This window comes from Odontesthes bonariensis, chromosome 7 (assembly GCF_027942865.1).
Source record: "Odontesthes bonariensis isolate fOdoBon6 chromosome 7, fOdoBon6.hap1, whole genome shotgun sequence".
Classification (NCBI taxonomy): Eukaryota; Metazoa; Chordata; class Actinopteri; order Atheriniformes; family Atherinopsidae; genus Odontesthes; species Odontesthes bonariensis.
The window spans coordinates 29,302,711-29,321,448 of NC_134512.1; the positions used below are offsets into that span (position 1 = coordinate 29,302,711).

General features: G+C 39.2%; 1 protein-coding gene across 2 annotated transcripts in view; it reads right to left on the reverse strand.

Moving 5' to 3' along the window:
* The window catches only part of LOC142384773 (alpha-1,3-mannosyl-glycoprotein 4-beta-N-acetylglucosaminyltransferase C-like), a 51,163-nt gene extending 33,226 nt beyond the window's left edge, over window positions 1–17,937 (reverse strand). For both annotated transcript variants that reach the window (XM_075471081.1, XM_075471080.1), the window contains exons 1-2: window positions 17,698–17,937; window positions 11,099–11,176 (exon numbers count right to left, since the gene is read on the reverse strand). The gene's annotated coding sequence lies outside the window, so the exon portion shown is untranslated. The remainder of the gene's footprint in view (window positions 1–11,098; window positions 11,177–17,697) is intronic.
* Window positions 17,938–18,738: the final 801 nt, after the last annotated feature.

Here is an 18,738-nt window from a genome sequence, read left to right on the forward strand (position 1 = left end):
AATAATCAAAAGGTTCTGTCAGGTAAGTATGACACAGGGTCCTTGAAAAGTGAAGACACCTGGCAAACCTACCACTGCTTATTAAGACTTTAGGTGCTGTGTGCTCGATGTAGCTGCCTACTGGTACCTTCCAACATTGCAGCATGCCAAAAGCAGCATCGTCTCAAATGCAATAATCTCTGAACAATCACAAAACCTGTGGTCACTGTCACTCTAGGCATGATTTGCTTTAAATAATACAGCAAACCCTGCTGAAACCGGGGAGAAATCTGCTGCTGTAACACTATGTGTCTGTTTGAAACTATGCCATGCTTTCCATTTTTTTGCAGCAGGTAGGTAGAACGGATAGGTGTTAAAGTAAGTCTAAAATGCAGTGATCTGCTTTGTTTGAATTAGAATAATACAGATTTTTCCACTTCTACAAAGATATAATAGTTTGCTTAAATCATTTAGGTGTCAGGTAGAGTCAGGGACATTGAAAAGGCAGGATAAATTCCAAATTGTCTAAAAAAAGTGGGCACTAAATCCCCTAGGCTACGGCTACACGAAAACGAAACGAGTTTTTTTTTGAAAACGGGTACGAAAATTCTTGCGACCACACGGAAACGCGCTGCTGTCCAGACGAGAACGAATGAAAACGATGAAACGATGCAGTACACACGCCACTGTGTCACGCCACGCTGTGAGACAATAGAGAAGTGTTAAAATTGGCTCACAGCGTCAACGTGTGACTGACGCAAAAACGTTTTAGCTGTAACAATGGAAACGAAACTAGGCCGTTTTCAAACTTTCCCACTCTGGAACCCGTTTTCAAAAACTATCGTTTTGGGGTAGTGGGAACGCCGGCTCCGTGTGGCCGCGACAGCGAAACGATAAGAAAAAGTATCGTTTACAGTGAAAAACGTTTCCGTGTAGCCGCAGCCTAAAAGCTTTACCTTTGGCATTTTTCCACCTCCATCTCTGTGTAAGAAAACCTCAGACTGACAAGAGATGCTGTGTGTAGTTTTCCAACTATTTTAACTGTGTTTGCCAAACAAGAGTGTGAATCCTTAGAAGAGCACAACCCGTGAAAGTGCTGTTCCTGATGAAATCTGAAAGTCAGATAAAAGATTCTCAGTAGACGGTGAAACAAACAGTGCATTCAGGTGCATCTCAAAGACTTGTAAAAACAAACATTTACAAATGTATCACCAGGAGGATACCCTGAAGCATTTTACTGAACTGCATCCTGCAATGCCATCACAGCTCTGTAATGATTCAACTGATTCAAAACTGTTCATCTGTGTCTGTTGGTCTTTGGACCTGGAAAAAAAGAATTTGTCAAACTCACAGTTGTCGTAGGAGGACATCTTAAATTTCACAGATAATTAAATCGCACTCAAAAAAAAAAAAAATCACTCTATTATGGGATCAGTAAATAAGCTTAAAAAAATGGAGAGGAACGTTAGGTTCTGACAGCAGTAAAGCATTTAAGAAGCAGTGTTGTAAAGGTTTTCTTTTGCTCTATATCATTGACACAAAATCATCAACTTAGAAAAGGATGATCTTGAATTTAACAACATCCAATAAAATAGTTTGCCTAATTTTTGTAACATTTACCGTACACAATAAAATGGGCAGTGTTAATTTAACACTTAAAGAGTCAATTTCAACACTGAGCCAGTGAACATATGGTCCCGCCCTGCACAGTGTTAAAGTTACACTGCTCTCAGTGTTAAGTTTTCAGAGTTGATTTTACACTGATTAGAGTTAAATTGAGTTATAGAGTAAAATTGTTTTAACACTCACAATTGTTAATATACTTTTACTCCATGAGATAAACAACACTCACAGTGTTATTTAAATATGACACTGCTACTTTTTAAGTGTTATTCTAAATCATCTCCTACATTTTTTATTCTTAAGTGTAAAACCTATGTAACACTCACTGTTAATTAAATTTAACTCTAAACAATGTTAATTTGTAACTAATCCAGTGTCAAAAAATGTACTCAATTATATATGGTTTTATTATAAACCTATTGTTAATATTTTTTACCAATATACAGCCAAAAATTTGCAAAAATATATGTAGGCAGACAAAAAAAAACATTATCTTCCTCGTCTAATCAATTTAAGTTGCATACAAAAATAAAATGCACTTAGGCTTCTCAGCATTTTATTACTTTGAAGAAGAACTTGACAACATTAGTGCCATTTTTAACAAAGCAAGCATCTTTTTGTGTTCGTTCAGATAACAGATAAGAAGCTTCCCCATCACCTCGAGGAGAAGCCATCATTGCTATGCATTTCAAGTCATCCTTCCCGGGACAGTAAAGTCTGCATGAAGTGTACTTTGGCTGCAGCACTGTTTGATTCTGAGAGCAAACCCTGCATCATTAACGACCAACAGAGTTTGCAAAAAGAATTATAAAGTATTTATTGCTCAAAAACCACTGAACCGAGGCTGATTATCATGAAGCTGATGTTCCTTTACATGGGAAAAGGGAGTTTTGTTGTCTGCGCCTCCAGCACCACGAGTTCACATTGAAAAGGAGATCACGTTTAAAACATTTTTTTAGGTTTTCAAATGAGATGCATCAGCATTCTTTAGATCAGACATCAACGTCACATCCCATGCGTTCAAGATTTCATTGCATTTTTTGTTTAAATCACTACAACTCAGAAATCTGCTTTCAGGGTGAAATATAGCGGAATTGGTTTTAAGGCGATGTCTTTTTTAGATTAAAGCATTTTTTTATAGACACCTATCCCACAGGAGCCTATGATGAAAATATTATCCAGACGAATAGTGAAAAGTTATCGTCCCATTCATGACTTTGAGGGTTTTTTTGCAATAAAAGGTGTAGACCCCGACCGGCTTTTGTGGAGAGTGCAGTTTAAAGCCACTACCACACTGAACTATTTCTTTCAGACCTGGATGCCACAAGCAACTTTTTATATATGAAGTAATCTCTTCTGTCTATGACTTCACCAACTTGACAAATGAAGGATAACAATGAGAGGAATATTCATGTTATCCCACACAGAATTACAACAGAAAACAAAAGGATGATGACAGAACTCGGTCGACAGTCAACACTTCTGAACAGCACAGTACAACTGCAGAGCAGAGATAAAAAAGTAGAAAATAGAATTGGAGAGCTTAGTAGCAGCAAGACTCTGTGATGAAATCCCCACTGGGATTTGCAAAATGAGGCGTAAGAGCGAGCTCTGAATGTCAAACACTTATCCAATCAACGACGGGGTTCACTAAGACGAAAAGCATATCCTCGCTAATTAGCGAAATAATCTCTGATCTGAATCAGCATCACAAGCACAGCAAAGAGAATGTGTTGGGAATTTAACTTGTGTGCTCTTCACAGTTCACCAAGTTGCTGATATAAACGGAGGATTGACACACTCCCATCTGATTGTCCTTCTGGCTCCGACACACACAGTGATTACTGAACTGCACAGTGACTGATCTGGTTAATAGTCATAATTCACTGCATAGCTGATGTCTATCTTTCATTTACGACAAAGTAATTATTATGTATGAATTATTATGCATGTGTTAATTCTTATCTCCCAGATATCATTGGGTTTTATGAAGGGGACCTAAGGTTAAATTTGTTTTCATAAGGATCTTAAATTCAGCAATATGCTGGACAATGTCCTTTTAAAAGCATTACCATTTTTTTACTCTATGTATTTGACATTTCTAATACTTTCAGTTTATTAATCCATTTTACATACGCCTTACTTTACCCCTTAACATTTAGCTTTTTTGGAGCAGTCCAACTATATTCTGGGACATAAACACCAGCAGCCTTTGAGTTACTTTTGAATTGTCCATGTGTGCAAAACATTTTAAACCCCTTGCAAATAACTGCTTTTCTCCGTGTGTTTTATCTGTTTTAGCTTCATCATACTTAACAATAAATATTCAATTCAAAATTCTCTAAATTCAGAACTGAAGATGTTCATCTGCAAGCAGCCAGTCTTGGATCAACTAATCATTTGAGAATATTAGATTGATGTGAACATTTGAATCCTGCAGATTGACAGTGCTCTTTCAGTGATGCAAGATATTGTGTGTGTTTGGAAAAATGTGTGTAACATGAAAAATGGGGAGGTTAGATGAAATTGTTCCTCTTAACAATATTTGAATGTTTTAATACCCAGTTTTCGTACTAAAACAGATATGTCTCTATAAAGGGAGTCAAAAAGTCTGAGACCACTCGTGAAGAAGAATTACAGCTAAATTTTTGGTTTGTTTTTTAAATGACAACCATAGCAAATTTGTATAGGTTGTATATGTTTAACTTGGCAAAGAAATGCCTTTTATTTTATCAAGACACTTGTCATGGTTTATTGTTACACACTCAGATATGTACTGTACAGCGGGATAGAAGGAATGAGTGAAGACCAATTGTCAGTTGTTTTCTGTTGGCTCTTTCATGGGAATGTGGATTTTCCATGTGTTAGAAACGTGCTTATTTAACATTTTTTCATGTGGTGGGCTCAAGTTAGAGTCAATAAGAATTTGAGTTGGAAGATGTAAATTAGGCTTTTGTCGCCCAGCGAAGCATATCTGCCTCAGAAATTCAAGTTTATGTAAGTATAGAGATTTAATTGTGCATGTTGAAAAAATATTTAGCATTTGTTAAAAAATGTTGTGAAAAAACAATAAGAATTCAATTTGTCAATTTGTACAGCGGGCCTGCCAGCATAGTAAATGAGGTGGCTAGCATGCTCGTGGTTTTTAGCTGAAACTCCATAGATTTAGTTTGTTTCTTTTTTTATTATCCTTTCGATTTTTAAATTCACAATAGCTGAAAGAGGATAAGATATAGATTTTGAGACAGATTTAGGTTATAGGTGAAGCCATTTAAGAGACTGACTTCTCAACAAAAATGGACACTGTGAGGAAGGGTTAGCCAACCTCTCAGCTAGCAGTCTTCTTTTGTGTTGGACCTGTTACAGGGATAAGCAGCTTTGGTATGTTTGATGGGTCTTCTTTTTCTTTCTTTTGTGTAAGTGTGTGTGTCTTCACTTTGCCATACCTAGTGCCACAAGGGGTCTTCAGTGTGTTGAGTATTTTCTGTATATCGTTTGTACCCAGTCTGTTTTGAGCAAATATATATCAAAGAGGGCAAAATTATGATTCAAGATACTCACCGTCACTTATCTGATGTTTAGTCAGTTTTATTGTGTCTCCTATACTGTAACACTGTGGAGGAGAATAACAGACAGACTTCATCTTCACACTGGGCGTGTGACTGATATATTTTTTTTATCAATATTGCTTGGTTTGGAGTGTAATTATGCCAAGATTCAGTGGTTGGCTATTGCTTTAGAGAGTGTGTGTGTGTGTGTGGTGGCATGTGTAATCTTGGTCCGAGAGGCTTGCTGGTAAACTCTTTGATTCGTAATTGAGTTTGTTCTGTTTTTTTTTCTTTGATGGTTGTCATAGTAAATGTATATTTGTTCTTGGGTCTTTCGTAATGACCATAATATCAGATTTGCGCTATTTGTGGGCATGGAAAATGGATGGATGAACAGATGGATCGATAGATGGATGGATGGATGTCTCTCCAGTTAGCGTACTGTAATCCTTGCAGGTGTCTGTTCAGCTAAATGGCTCAATTCTATTCAATGAAGATTACTGTCACTAACAAAATGACGTGATTACCCCAAATGACTGTAGCATATAACCCGAGTGTCATTTATAAGTTGTTCAAGGTTATTTTCGTTACACAAGGGCATAATACTAAAAATAAAAAATAAAAACATCGCACATTTTCAAATGGAAAAGAAAAACAACCTTTTAAGTGTCATAACAGCTGGAGAGTTCCTCTGGTGCCACACTCATCCACTTGCCCTCCTCAAGCCCCATATGCCTTTGTGATAATTACTTTTCCTACAGAGGTGAAAGTGGATATATGAATCATTAGACTTGGACTCAGCTCACCTCTTCTCATCTCTGATATCATCATATATCATCATTTGATATTGTCCCTGAAAGTTAACCTTCACTGAGTCTCAGACTCGTACTGTAGGAATGTTTCTTGTGGTTCGGTCCCAGCGAGGCACTTAGAAAGACACCACACGGTGACACAATAACTGAATGCAATTCATGTTTTATCAAACAACAAAATTAGGAGTAGATTTGTTTTAGGCCAGATTAGCACAGCCAAAAGTGAACGTAAAGCTGCTTTTTCATCTCTTAAGCAGCTTAGCTTTTTGACATCTGTCAGAGGGCACATTTTCTGCTTTTCAAGTCAGACTTTGATTCAATGCAACTTACTGCTGTTGTCAGTAAATTGAAAGGATACGACTACATGTTTTACTGTGAAATATGTTTTGTAAGCCACCCTTTATGAGCAGATGTTACTGATTGTATTGTTCTTGGTTACATCTGCGCCTTCGACGACCAAATCTGCACCAAAGAGAAAGTATTGTTTGTGTGCTTCATAGTGAGCCTCCTGGGCTTTAAAGGCCTCATGAGCGGCACTACTCTACTGCTTTTATCATATAGAAGCTGTAGCTATGTCATATTCGTGTTCTAATTTGGCACATTTTTGGTGTTCTTCGAATACAACACTGACAAATGGCACCTGCACCTCAAATTTCTGCATTTGATTAACTTTTCAAAAGTAAAATGGAACAAATTATTTAAAAATTGGATATTAAAAGCTAAGTTTTGTCAACTCTTTTTTTTTTTTTCCAAGCTGAAACAATTTTCTGAGGTCTTTATGAGATGTCAGTGACATTATTTGGCCAATATAACAGAGGGACACTATCAGCTCCTTTTTCTTCCATTAAATTAAACGTATCATTTTAGGGCATGGAGGGAATCACTTGACTCCTCTTTTACCCTCTCTTCCTAAGGGTCAGCCAGTTATGAGATCTGTTGTAGCTAATAAATTCTCATTTAGGCACAGTCATGTGTGAAGCTAGCCCAAATTGTAAACACATGTACCACACAGAAAGTAACAGCTGCTAGCCAGTTAATAACACTTTTGAGAACTCATTGATTCCTCCGTCATATATTGGCTCCATAAACACTGGCGTTTACTGTCAATCCATTCCTCTGTGTAGGGACAGTCTTGTAAAAAACAAACCCCCACCTGAATGTAAATTTGTTGTCATGCTGAGACCTTCAGAGGCCACCAAAAATTTAAAGCTACAATTTATTGTAATGTTTCAGGAACTAAGAGACTGCAAATTTGTATATATTGAGATATATGTGATAAACAAACTGGCTCATAAAAAGACAAAACAAACAGAAAAGTAAAATGTTATAGTTTATCTGTAACTTACACAGTTTGCGTTTTCTGAATTTCAATGTGGCATATGTGTAAAATCAATACACATCCAACGTAATGCACATTGTACTGTATATTTTACACTCCCCTGTATGGCGAGATAGTGGAGAACCTTTTGATAGGCGGCAAACATCCAAAATTTTGGCATGAAATTAGGAAAAACTGGCTAAACTCTTATCTGAGACAAACTTATTTTTATGTTGTTCTGAAACTGAACTGAGGTGACTCACTGAGTCTTTATAAGAACTGCGGTTTCTCAGCCCTTGGACGCTCCAGGGCAGTTTCAGGCCCAGGAATGTGCACATCAAAGGTTAGTATCCATTAAAACAGCCCCACCTTGCTCTGGACCTGCGAGCATATCATACTGACCTCTGCATTTTGATGAGACCTTTGGTGTGATTAATGCCTTCATGCATGTTCATAGTTTCATGATCTATTGGGAGCAGGCTGGTCAGTTACCTCTTGCTCAACACTGTTCCAGAGGTTTTTGGCGCTAACAGAAATTGAGAGGATTATGTGCTCCGCCTGCCAACACAATCTTTTGATCGGAGGCCAGGTAATATCAGACAATCTACATTAATCCCTACCTCCCCCCTCCCTGTTGCTTCCTGTTCTCATTCTGGCCGACCTCCCCTCTTCCGGGTTGTTATCAGTCGGAGGGATAATTAAGCCTTGTGGGACTGCTGTAGGCCTCTCTCCTCTAACTTGTCAAAAGTTAGTGGGAGGCAGATCAAACGCCTTTGAAACACAAGCGAAATGAAACAGCTAATCTGCCAGACGTACTAACTGATTATGCTTTGCTTTCCTTTGGCCCTTGTTCTTTCCTTCAAGATCAGAGTCCCCCCAGACTCTGAGTGGACTATCATTGTAAAATCTGATAAATAGTAGGAAACTAGTGTTTGATACTGATGCGAGCAAAAAAAAAATTTGTCTGGCCCAATTAACTCATCAACGCAAATCAAAATCTACAAGTTAAAGATTCAGAAAATGTGCTGCTTTCAACTGTGTCACAGCACAGCAGATTTAAATATTTTAAGGCTTTAAAGTGTTGGACAGCTAAAATAAGCAATTTGAAGACTTGTTATGGGCATCCTACAGACTTCAACTGTATGAAATACAGAGGCCACCCTTTATTTATTTTAGATCCACTGTAATGGAATATATCAGACTCAATGAATCCATTTAGATTTTTAGATATTTCCAGAAAGAAAAATGTGCAGCTTTAAACTTTAACTCTTAAGAGATCAAAGTCAGTGTGTATGTCTTTTTAGGACATACATTTTTCAGCATTGCTCAATTACAAACCTGTGTTTGTTCCATTAATAAAAAGTCATTTTGTAGGTATTTTCAATGAGATGTGGTCATTTCTTGGACAATCATGGGAAAATGCTGATGACTCATCCTGCCCCTTCGGATGTATACTGATATTGCCTCCAATGAAATGCTTCATGCTCAGGAGAAAGTATGGACAATTTGATCAGGTCTTTGTCTGCAGGTACTGTTTACACAAGCATGTAAGGGAGGATGCAGGAGGGAGGATGTGAAGCAGAAATTCGGCTTTGAAAATTGCTGTCTCTTTTTTTTTTTTTTTACACTACATTAAAAATAGCATATGAGGCTACTTACTGTGTTGATACGAATACTGCACGTTTCTGTGCGTATCCACAATAGCAGGGAGCTACAGGTCAGCAGAAAGGACAAACTCTCACCAGCACATACAAACATGCTCGCTCACAGTGTTACAACGAATGCTTTGAAATATTTGCTGACACGTTCATACATTATCTCCTCTGCTGATGTTCCAGGGATTTCAAATTGGGTGGATGCTGGGTGTAAAAGCTCTGCAAAAAATCTGGAACAAGTGTTGCAGCCAAGACTCCTGAACTGACTAGAACATTTCAGGACTCTGCGTTTGTGAAAACAGCTAAACAGAGCTGATGCAGGATATTGGGCAGTTCCTGCTTAGGACCCTGCTGAGTAGTCAGGTTTTTTTCTCGATGTGGGCAGCCACCAGTGGAAGGTCCAGCTGCACACCCCTCTCCTCAGAGTTCTGTTTGTCAGTGGGATTTGAGCATGATTATCAGGGATCTGTTATATGAAGCTTGCTCCTATTTTGAGGAAGGCAATGCAAACTTTCAAGTATTTCATCTTTGTAGTCTTCTGAAATCTATTACTCTATGAATAATGAACAGTGGCAGGTGTTACCCTCTGTGACGATGCAAATGCATTTCACTGTGATCTTCATCAAAAGTTAATTGGGATCCATCGCAAACTTATGCCTCAACATATCAGCAGAGAGAGGTCTGAGAACAAAATCAGCCACCAATATGAAAACAACAAATGAGAAGAAAAGTTAAAGAATAGTTGTTTGGGCGGCATGAAAGATGAAGAGAACATGTCGTATCTTGTTTTGTTTGATCTTCTGTTTATTGAACACGTTCTCCTGTAACAAGCAGCTTCACTGCAGTAAAACAGCCTTACTGTAATAGGCAGTAACACAGGTGCCTTTTTAACAACTGAGCACCAGAACACCACAGATTTCTGTTCACTTGCAAAGAAAAAAACAAAACGATCTTTTGCAAAGTAGCAAAAAAGGAATGCAAATCAGACATGTTTCCATTAACTGGTTTGAAGCAAACAAGCTAGACTGCATAATGTCTCCACAAGGTGGTGCTATAGGGTTCACAGCATGTGGTTGTAATTCAATATAAGAAGTAGTTGTCCGAACTGGAAGAAACTTTAATTTTGGGGAATATCTGGAAGACACCAGTAATTCACAGGATTTAGCCATTTAAATTAGCCATTTTATTCTCTGTCATATCAGACGCAGTTTGCAAAGCTGTTTCCATATCCCTTGTGTGCATCAAGTCTTCTCCAAAACAGGCAAAAACCACCTCAAGAGAGCGTATAAATGTCTCTGAAAGTTTCCATTCCCTTTTTCCTATTTAATATATATATATATTTTGGGGGCTTTTTATGCCTTTAATCATAGAATGCAGAGGGCAGAGACAGAGGGGAGACATGCAGCAAAGGGCTGCTCGGTGTGGGACTCAAACCAGGGCCAGCTGCAGCGAGGACTGTAGCCTCTGTACATGGAGCGGCTGCTTAACCCACTACGCCACCGACCACCCCTTATTTAGCTCTTTTAAGTCTGAATCAAAGATGACAAAGGGAACCTGGCTGCTCTCTACACTCTCACACAACCTGGATAATGTCCCATGTGATTGCAGAAAATCACAACAAGAAAAACTTCCCGTGAGAACTCAATAACACACCATTTATGAAATAGTTTATAATAAATTGCTCATTTTCATCTTTTTACTTTTGACTTTCTCAACATCGAAGTACCGTCAGATGTTAAGTTTTGTTGTGAAATATTACTGCATAAATAAAACAACACATTTGGCTCAGCTGTTAAACTTGTTGTCATTCAGATATAGAATAGAGTTCCTCAAAGGTATTTCTGACATTTTATAATGTTATATATTGTACAGCCAGTGTGTTACTCTTCCTTCCCTGTCTTTTTTTTTATTTTTTTTTTTTTTAAATTAAGCATACAGTTTCTACACAAACGCTGCTCACAGATTTTGCACACAATTAAAGCTGTGAATATTGACATTACGATGAAATGATGACAGTGTCTGATGTGTAGCTCTGCACTTTTTCTGGTGGCAACAGTCACATTTTTGTCAGCAATTAAATCGAGACATCAGTATGAGAAAGAGCCTTGTGTGCTGAACGCTGAGGCACTTTTGAAGATAACCTTAACAATGCAAAACTCCTACCTGCCCGTCGATGTCCTCAAGTTGTATGTCAGTTGTGGGAGGGTTTTCTTCCGTTGGCTCTCTGGCCTGGCATGGATCCTTTAATCACAACATGTGACAGTCGAACAGAGAAGGAAAAAGAGAAACTATAAATATGAGGCACCGCAATTTCTTTCATCCTTCAAAACACTTTCATGTATTTTCACCTTTTGAATCTCTGATTCTCAGTTTTCCCACCCAAAGTGGAAATCACAGAAACCTCTTGTGTTTGTTGTTGTGTATCGTCCACCTGGCCCAGTTTCTGTCTGAATTCTCAGAGTTTTTATTCCCAGTTAGTGCCGAGTACAGATAAAGTCATTGTAGTGAGTGACTTTAATATTCATGTAGATGTTGAAAATGACAGCCTAAATATGAACTTTATTTCTATATTAGACTCTATTGGATTTTCTTGTCTTATCTGACCATTTCTTGATAACATTTGAGTTTACATTACTTGACTATACAGTTTCTGAAAAGAAATTTACATATAGAAGGTTTCTATCAGAGTGAGTGTGAGCGTGAATGGTTGTTTGTCTCGTTTGTCTCTGCGTGGCCCTGTGATGGACTGGCAGCCTGTCCAGGGTGTACCCCGCCTCTCGCCCATTGACTGCTGGGATAGGCTCCAGCCCCCCCGCGGCCCGACCGACGGATTCAGCGGTATAGAAAATGGATGGATGGAAGGTTTCTATCAGAGAATGCTGTAACCAGATTTAAAGAGTTAATTCCATCATCCTTTTCTTCACTGCTATGTGCAGATGTGACATACGACAGTGACCTAAATGTTACAGTTTTCAGTCAGGATTCAGAGTGCATCATAGCACAGAAACAGCACTGGTGAAAGTTACCAATGATCTCCTCTAAGCCTCTGATAGCGGACTACAGATACGGTCGATCACAGTATTTTATCAAAGAGACTTGAACATGTTATTGGGATTAAAGGAACTGCATTAGGCTGGTTTAAGTCATATTTATCTGAAAGATTTCAGTTTGTTCTTGTAAATGAAGAATCTTCCTCACACACCAGAGTAAGTCATGGAGTTCCTCAGGGTTCTATGCTTGGACCGATTCTTTTCACTTTATACATGCTTCCTTTAGGTAACATCATTAAACAGCATGGCATAAATTTACATTGCTACGCTGATGATACTCAGCTGTACGTATCTATGAAACCAGATGAAACCAATAGGTTGGTCAGACTACAAGCATGTCTTAAAGCCATAAAGACCTGGATGACTCAGAACTGTCTGCTTCTAAATTTAGACAAAACTGAAGTTGTTATCTTTGGACCTGAGTGCTTTAGGGAGAAATTGTCTAGTTATATAGTTACTCTAGATGGTATTTTCTTGGCTTCTCGTACTACAGTGAGGAACCTTGGAGTTGTTTTTTACCAAAATTTATCATTTGACTCATATATAAAACAGGTTTCTAGGACTGCCTTCTTTCACCTTCGTAATATTGCTAAAACCAGGAACATCTTGAATAAGAGTGATACAGAAAAACTGCTCCATGCATTTGTTACTTCAAGATTGGACTACTGTAATTCTTTATTATTGGGCTGTCCCACGTATTCTCTGAAAAGCCTCCAGCTGATCCAAAGTGCTGCAGCCAGAGTTCTGATGAGAACTAACAGGAGATATCACATTTCTTCAGTTTTAGCTTCTCTTCATTGGCTCCCTGTTAAATTCAGAATAGAATTTAAGATTCTTCTCCTCACATATAAAGCTCTTAATGACGGAGCTCCATCATATCTTAAAGATCTCATTATAAGATATTTTACTAACAGAGCACTTCGCTCCCAAACTGCAGGTTTACTTGAGGTTCCCAGAGTTACTAAAAGTAAAATGGGAGGCAGAGCCTTCAGTTATCAGGCCCCTCTCTTGTGGAATAAGCTGCCAGTAAATGTCCGGGAAGCAGACACCCTTTCCACTTTTAAGACCAGACTTAAAACTTTTCTTTTTGATAAAGCTTATTGTTAGGGATGGCTCAGGTGATCCTGAAACATCCCATAGTTAAGCTGCTATAGGCCTAGACTGCTGGGGAGCCTCATCTGTCACACCTTTCCTCACTTTGCTCTCTTTTTCCCCTGTTTAATTTCTCAAATGATATTATGTACATGTGACATTATTGTGATCATTAACTCGTGTTTCCCTATTCCAACAGATATCCTTTGAATGGTGTTACAGTGGTTCCCCCCCCCCCCCCCCCCTTTTCTGTCTTCTCAAACCCCAGCTGATCGAGGTGGAAGGCCACCCTTCCTGAGTCTGGTTCTGCCAGAAGTTTCTTCCTGTTAAAAGGGAGTCGTTCCTTTCCACAGTCGCCTCAGGTATGCTCAGGACGGGAGATTGGACTGAAGAGAAGTTTCGGTGCAATCTGTTGGTTTCCTTACTTTGGAAATTGTTTTTGAATTGGCTTTATATGAATGAATTGGACTATATTATTTAAAGGTGGGGTAGGAGATCCTGGATTTTGACTCCAGCGAAGCTGCATTTTGAAAATAACCAGGTAAAAAGTCCCAACCCTTTTCTTCACTTTCCCCCCGAAGGCACGCCTCTAGAGTACATGAACGCGCACGAGCACGAAGGTGCACGAGCGCTGTTCTGACAGCAAGTATCGATCGTTGCCGTATTTAGTATTTAGTATTTAGTTTATGCTAACTATACGTTTAATAATGCTAGGTGCTAGCCAAGCTGGCTCTAGTTTAGCTTCCTGCCAAGCTACAGGACGTGTAATTCGTTCACGGAGCAGGGTACGCGCACGGGGGGGGGGGAGAGAGGGGGAGGGAGGAGCAGATTGCAGTTTGATAGACGGCATCAGTATCCAATCATTGTGAACGGTCCGTTCACAATGATTGGATACTGTTTTTCCTAGATTGTACGTTCTAGAGGCCACTAAAACTTTTCATATTTGTGTCAAAACTTTTAATTAAGTGGTTGCAATGGGGGTGTGAAGAGTATTTCAAGCAATATGTAAAAAAATGTTCCAGAAAAAGATCCCCTACCCCGCCTTTAAGTGCCTTGAGATGACACTTGTTGTAATTTGGCGCTATATAAATAAACTGAATTAAATTGAATTGAATTCACCCACACATCCAAAAATGAACTGTCTGTCCATTAGAGACACAGGACTGCATGTTCAGTCAGACTTAACCATCAGACTCTCACAAACAGATCGTTCTCCTGCGAAAAAGCTCTTTTTCCAAAACAATGCATCTGTATTCAGGCAGAACAGGCTCATTATTAACCATCTCTGCAACAGTGTCTCATTAATTCCAAATTTGAGCTCCTTTCCACCATTAAAATTTTGCATATGAATGTTTGCGATTGTGCGCTGGCTTATGAAATGTTATAACATAGCATGTTTTTGCTTTTATTACATATATACACATATATATATATATATATAAATATATTTATAGTCAATATATGTATATATTTATAGTCAATATGTGTATAGAAAGCAAAATTCAAGAAGTGCAAAAGTATCATTTTAATTTTTACATGGTAAGTTTAACAGTACTTAATTGTACTCGCATGTTAGTTATTTCAAAATCCTCACTCATACACCAACAGAACATCTCTGACACCAAAGTCATGCTTGGATTTCAGCTTGACTTTATCCTGACTAACATGATGTTCTGTGTTCTGTTCCCACTTAATACAAGATGCTAAATTGCACGAGTGAAAGAGTCTGGTTCTTGAGGAGCTGCAGTCATGATTAAAAGAAAACTCTGCTGCGAGCAGATGGCGTGCAGACTTTGCTTGCTTGCTTAAAAGTAGGCAGTCCACCCACCTTCCATATTTTTCTCACTTTTTCTTTACTGAAGAGAAAGCTGAAGAGGGGGACAGACCACTGAGGGCCAAAAAAAAAAAAAAAAAAATCCTTCTCCTCGAGTGTCTCTTATAATGTGATGTGAATATGTTTTTTCTGGTTAAGTTTGTTGGCTTGTTGCCATTGAACATTTGGTTCACACTTGTTTTCGGATTTTGTTGTCCGTTCATAACAGCTTCGCCTATTAGAAGGCAAATTTGTTCATATTATGTAATTTAGCTGTGAACTGTATGCAACAAAGGGCTTGAGCCAGGACTCAAACCTAGGTCGGTTGCATCAAGAAGCATTTAGCTTCTGTAAATGGGACACCAGCTCAACCAGTTGAGCTACCCAGTGCCCCATCTCAATGGAAAAGTTTATATTTTGCCGTCCTCTTTACGATTTAATGGACCCGTAATTACTCTCTGGATTAAAATTCACCTCACCAATATTTTTTCTTCACAATTTGTTCTCATGAAATATCTGTAGATAGACTGAGACACTTTGGGAAAAGCTTTGTATTTTTAACATTATCAGGAACTCGTTATGTAGAAGAAGAGCTTTTGGGTAATTTTCAAAAAGTGCATATGAGGAAAGAAGCTGTAGTTCGCATACATTTAGGCTTGTACAGCAGTGGATATTTGATTCCTTCTTTTATTAATCCATGGATCAGAATATACTGTCACTGGAAAAAAAAAACATTTTACCTCTTCTTTTGGAATACAATGTTCTATAAATCAGGGTGAGATATGAAGCTTCATGATACAGGAGGGGGGGGGGGGAATATTTCCAGCTGAGAAAATGGAAAAAAAATCCTTTTTTGGATTACTATGTTCTTTTTTTTTTTAATGTCTTTGTTGGAAACCACTATGTTGAAATAAAATATATTCATCCGTAGATATCAGCAAGATCTCTTCTTGTACATAAAGATTTTTTGTATAACAACTTTTCTGAAATTGTATGTTTAAATATCCAAAACCTGCATTATCTAATCAGGTATGCACTGATTAGCAAAAATACCCAGTAGATAGACAGAGCTGGGGGTGGTGTTGTTTTTCTGTGTATCTTTAACTTGGCATTTCTATTTAGTTTCCTGACATGATTAGTATTTACCATGTACTTCTGTGTTTACCTACTTCACCTTCCAAACCTGATTAGCTCCAGAGAAACTGTGCTTGCTTGATTTGTTCTAAGCTCGGCGATGTAGTTACTAGTTTTAGAGATTCCTGCTGACATTGTTTCTTCCCATTTATTGATCCCTGTGCGTGAGCTATTTCCCCGGCTACAATAAGGAAACTTCACTACCTCATCTTGAATTTAAAATGAGGCGATTTTAAAAGTCTGAGGGAGCTCGTGCAGAACAACAAACAGACCACTAAAGTGAATCCAAAAAAAACTTGTTTTTTCCCTCTGAGAACACAAAAGCCATTTTCCTTTATTGATTCCCCCTATTAAATCTGTACCAATTACAACACAGGCGTACACAGGCGGTAGCAAATCAATGAAAAGGATTTTTAAACTCCTACATGGCAGCGATGGAGAAAGGCCCTGGAGATCAATGTGAGGGTGATGACCCGAATATTTTTGTATATTCAGTTATACAATACAGTGTTGAGGACCACATTGTTGGCCCACCAGCAAAGATAAGAATATCCTCTGGAGTTGTCCTTTACAGACAGAGAGAATGATGGAAGTCCTGGCTGACGATCAATCCAACCTACAATAAAGGAAATTTCTAATTTGAAGGGCTCCGTTAATTCTCATCCAGCACCTCTGCCAACGGTAGTTTTGACGAGGGTCATTTGGAGAGCTAACATTAATAACAACTGTCATATTACAGCTGGATGTGGCTTGCAACAGCGTCCCATTTGACAGTGTCCTCTTGGAAATAACATATGATGCTATTAGGTGCCATTATAGGTCAAACCCCACACAAACACACCCGGGCTGGCGAGGAGCAACAGTAAATCACTCTAATCCAGCCGTGAGATGAAGGTAGGTTATTTGCTCGTCGCTGAAGGGACGGGGATTTGTGTCACAAGCTGAGCTGCAGTTTACCAGCTTGAGTCACGATGACAGCTGTGATAGAGCTCAGCTGTCACTCAGAAGGACCGAGCCACAAATCTCTGATCACCTGCCTTCTACTTGCACAGAAAAACCACCAACTCAGCCTCTCAGTGGATGTGAGGGGATGCCCCGAGAAACACCCAGCTCTTGAGATAGTGTAGCTTTCTTATCACAAGCAGAATCTGGACGCACACATCTTGTCAGAGCTGTGTAATAAAATCAAATATCGGACAAAAATTGTTGAGTAAAATTTAATGAGCATGCAAGGCATATTTGAGCAGGATTATCTTTTTTTTTTTCTGTCCCTGCTCTCTTACAGATTTTCATCATCATCATCACTGATGCTATTACCCTCCAGGTCCCTCAAGCAGAAATTTGACTCATCACCACTCATCTTCTTCCAACCCTCAGCCCTACTGAGTCCGCCTGTCAATACAGAGGCACTAAATGCTGCTCAGACTGTCAGAGAGCAGCTGCAAGCACGCCTTTCCTCACTTTACACAGTCCTACTGTGAGCCTGGCTCATCACAAACTATTACTTTACTGAGAGCAGAAATTTGGAGAATGTGAGGGTTGTGTGGGGGAGAGTGAGAGGTGAAGCGACAATCTGAACAAGACACAAACTCTGAAGAAGTTGTTTGCACCTCCTTTTGGGAGATGGGAAAGAAAAGCAGGTAAAAGATTGGAAAGATGCAGAGGGAGCTTACCTGCCCACGATGCAGACTCACAAACAGGTCCGTGGCTTTCTGTTGCTGCTCTGCTCCGTGCCGCTCCACTCACCTACACTAAACCACTTCCATGACTCACGCAGGGGGGAGATAACCAGCTCTCAGGAAAAGTGGAGTCAACACTCATTGCAAAGGCAGGCAGGCAGGCAGGCAGGCAGGCAGGGCGCGTGCTCTCGCTGCAGTGCTGCTATATCTCATCCTCGTTTCTCCTCCTCTGCCTCCTCCTTTGCTTTGATCCCCTCCACCCCTCATCCAGTGATGCCACCCCCTCCCCCCATTCCCTCTTTCCCTCTCTCCCACCTCCTCACTCTCCACCAAAAGGTGCCACAAACAGAGTGTGCCTGCATCCGGCGCCTCTTATTGGCTCCCTCTTCCCCCCACCATTCCCTCTGTACAGTAGCTGTCTCTCTTTGGACTGTCAGCCTTAAAGAGGAAATGCATCTCATTCATCACCGCACAGCTCACAGCATGTCCACACTTTAGCCAGCTAAATGTGTGGCCAAACAAAATGTAAATTGCACTTTCAGACTTTTGTTTTCTCTTGTGGATCTCCATCAACACGAACTGAAAGAAAAACAGGAAGCACTCTGATGCTGTCACAGTCAGGAGACGACTGTTTTTCATCGCCCCAACCAAAAGTCACTAAATGATTTTTTCCATCTTTTTTTTTTTTTACCCATAATGTTCTTGTGCTGCCTTCAAATTCAAGATGTTCTAATATTTTCTGGGAAATAGTGAAATGCCTCACTTTCAACACTCCCTCCACTATTGTGGAGGAAATATTGGTTTATAACATCTGCAAATTATTACATTCTGGATTTTTTTCTTCATTCTACACAGTGCCTCAAATTTTTTTTGGAATTGTAGTTGTATATATGCCCTCATCAAACCAAATCTTTTGTGATGTCAGCTTTAACCACAATTTCATGTATGGATCGGTTTTCAAACTGTATTGAAATACTGTGTTAGATTAGAAAATGCTAATATGTGTTGTTTGTGGAGGGTTAGTGTAAAGATTGG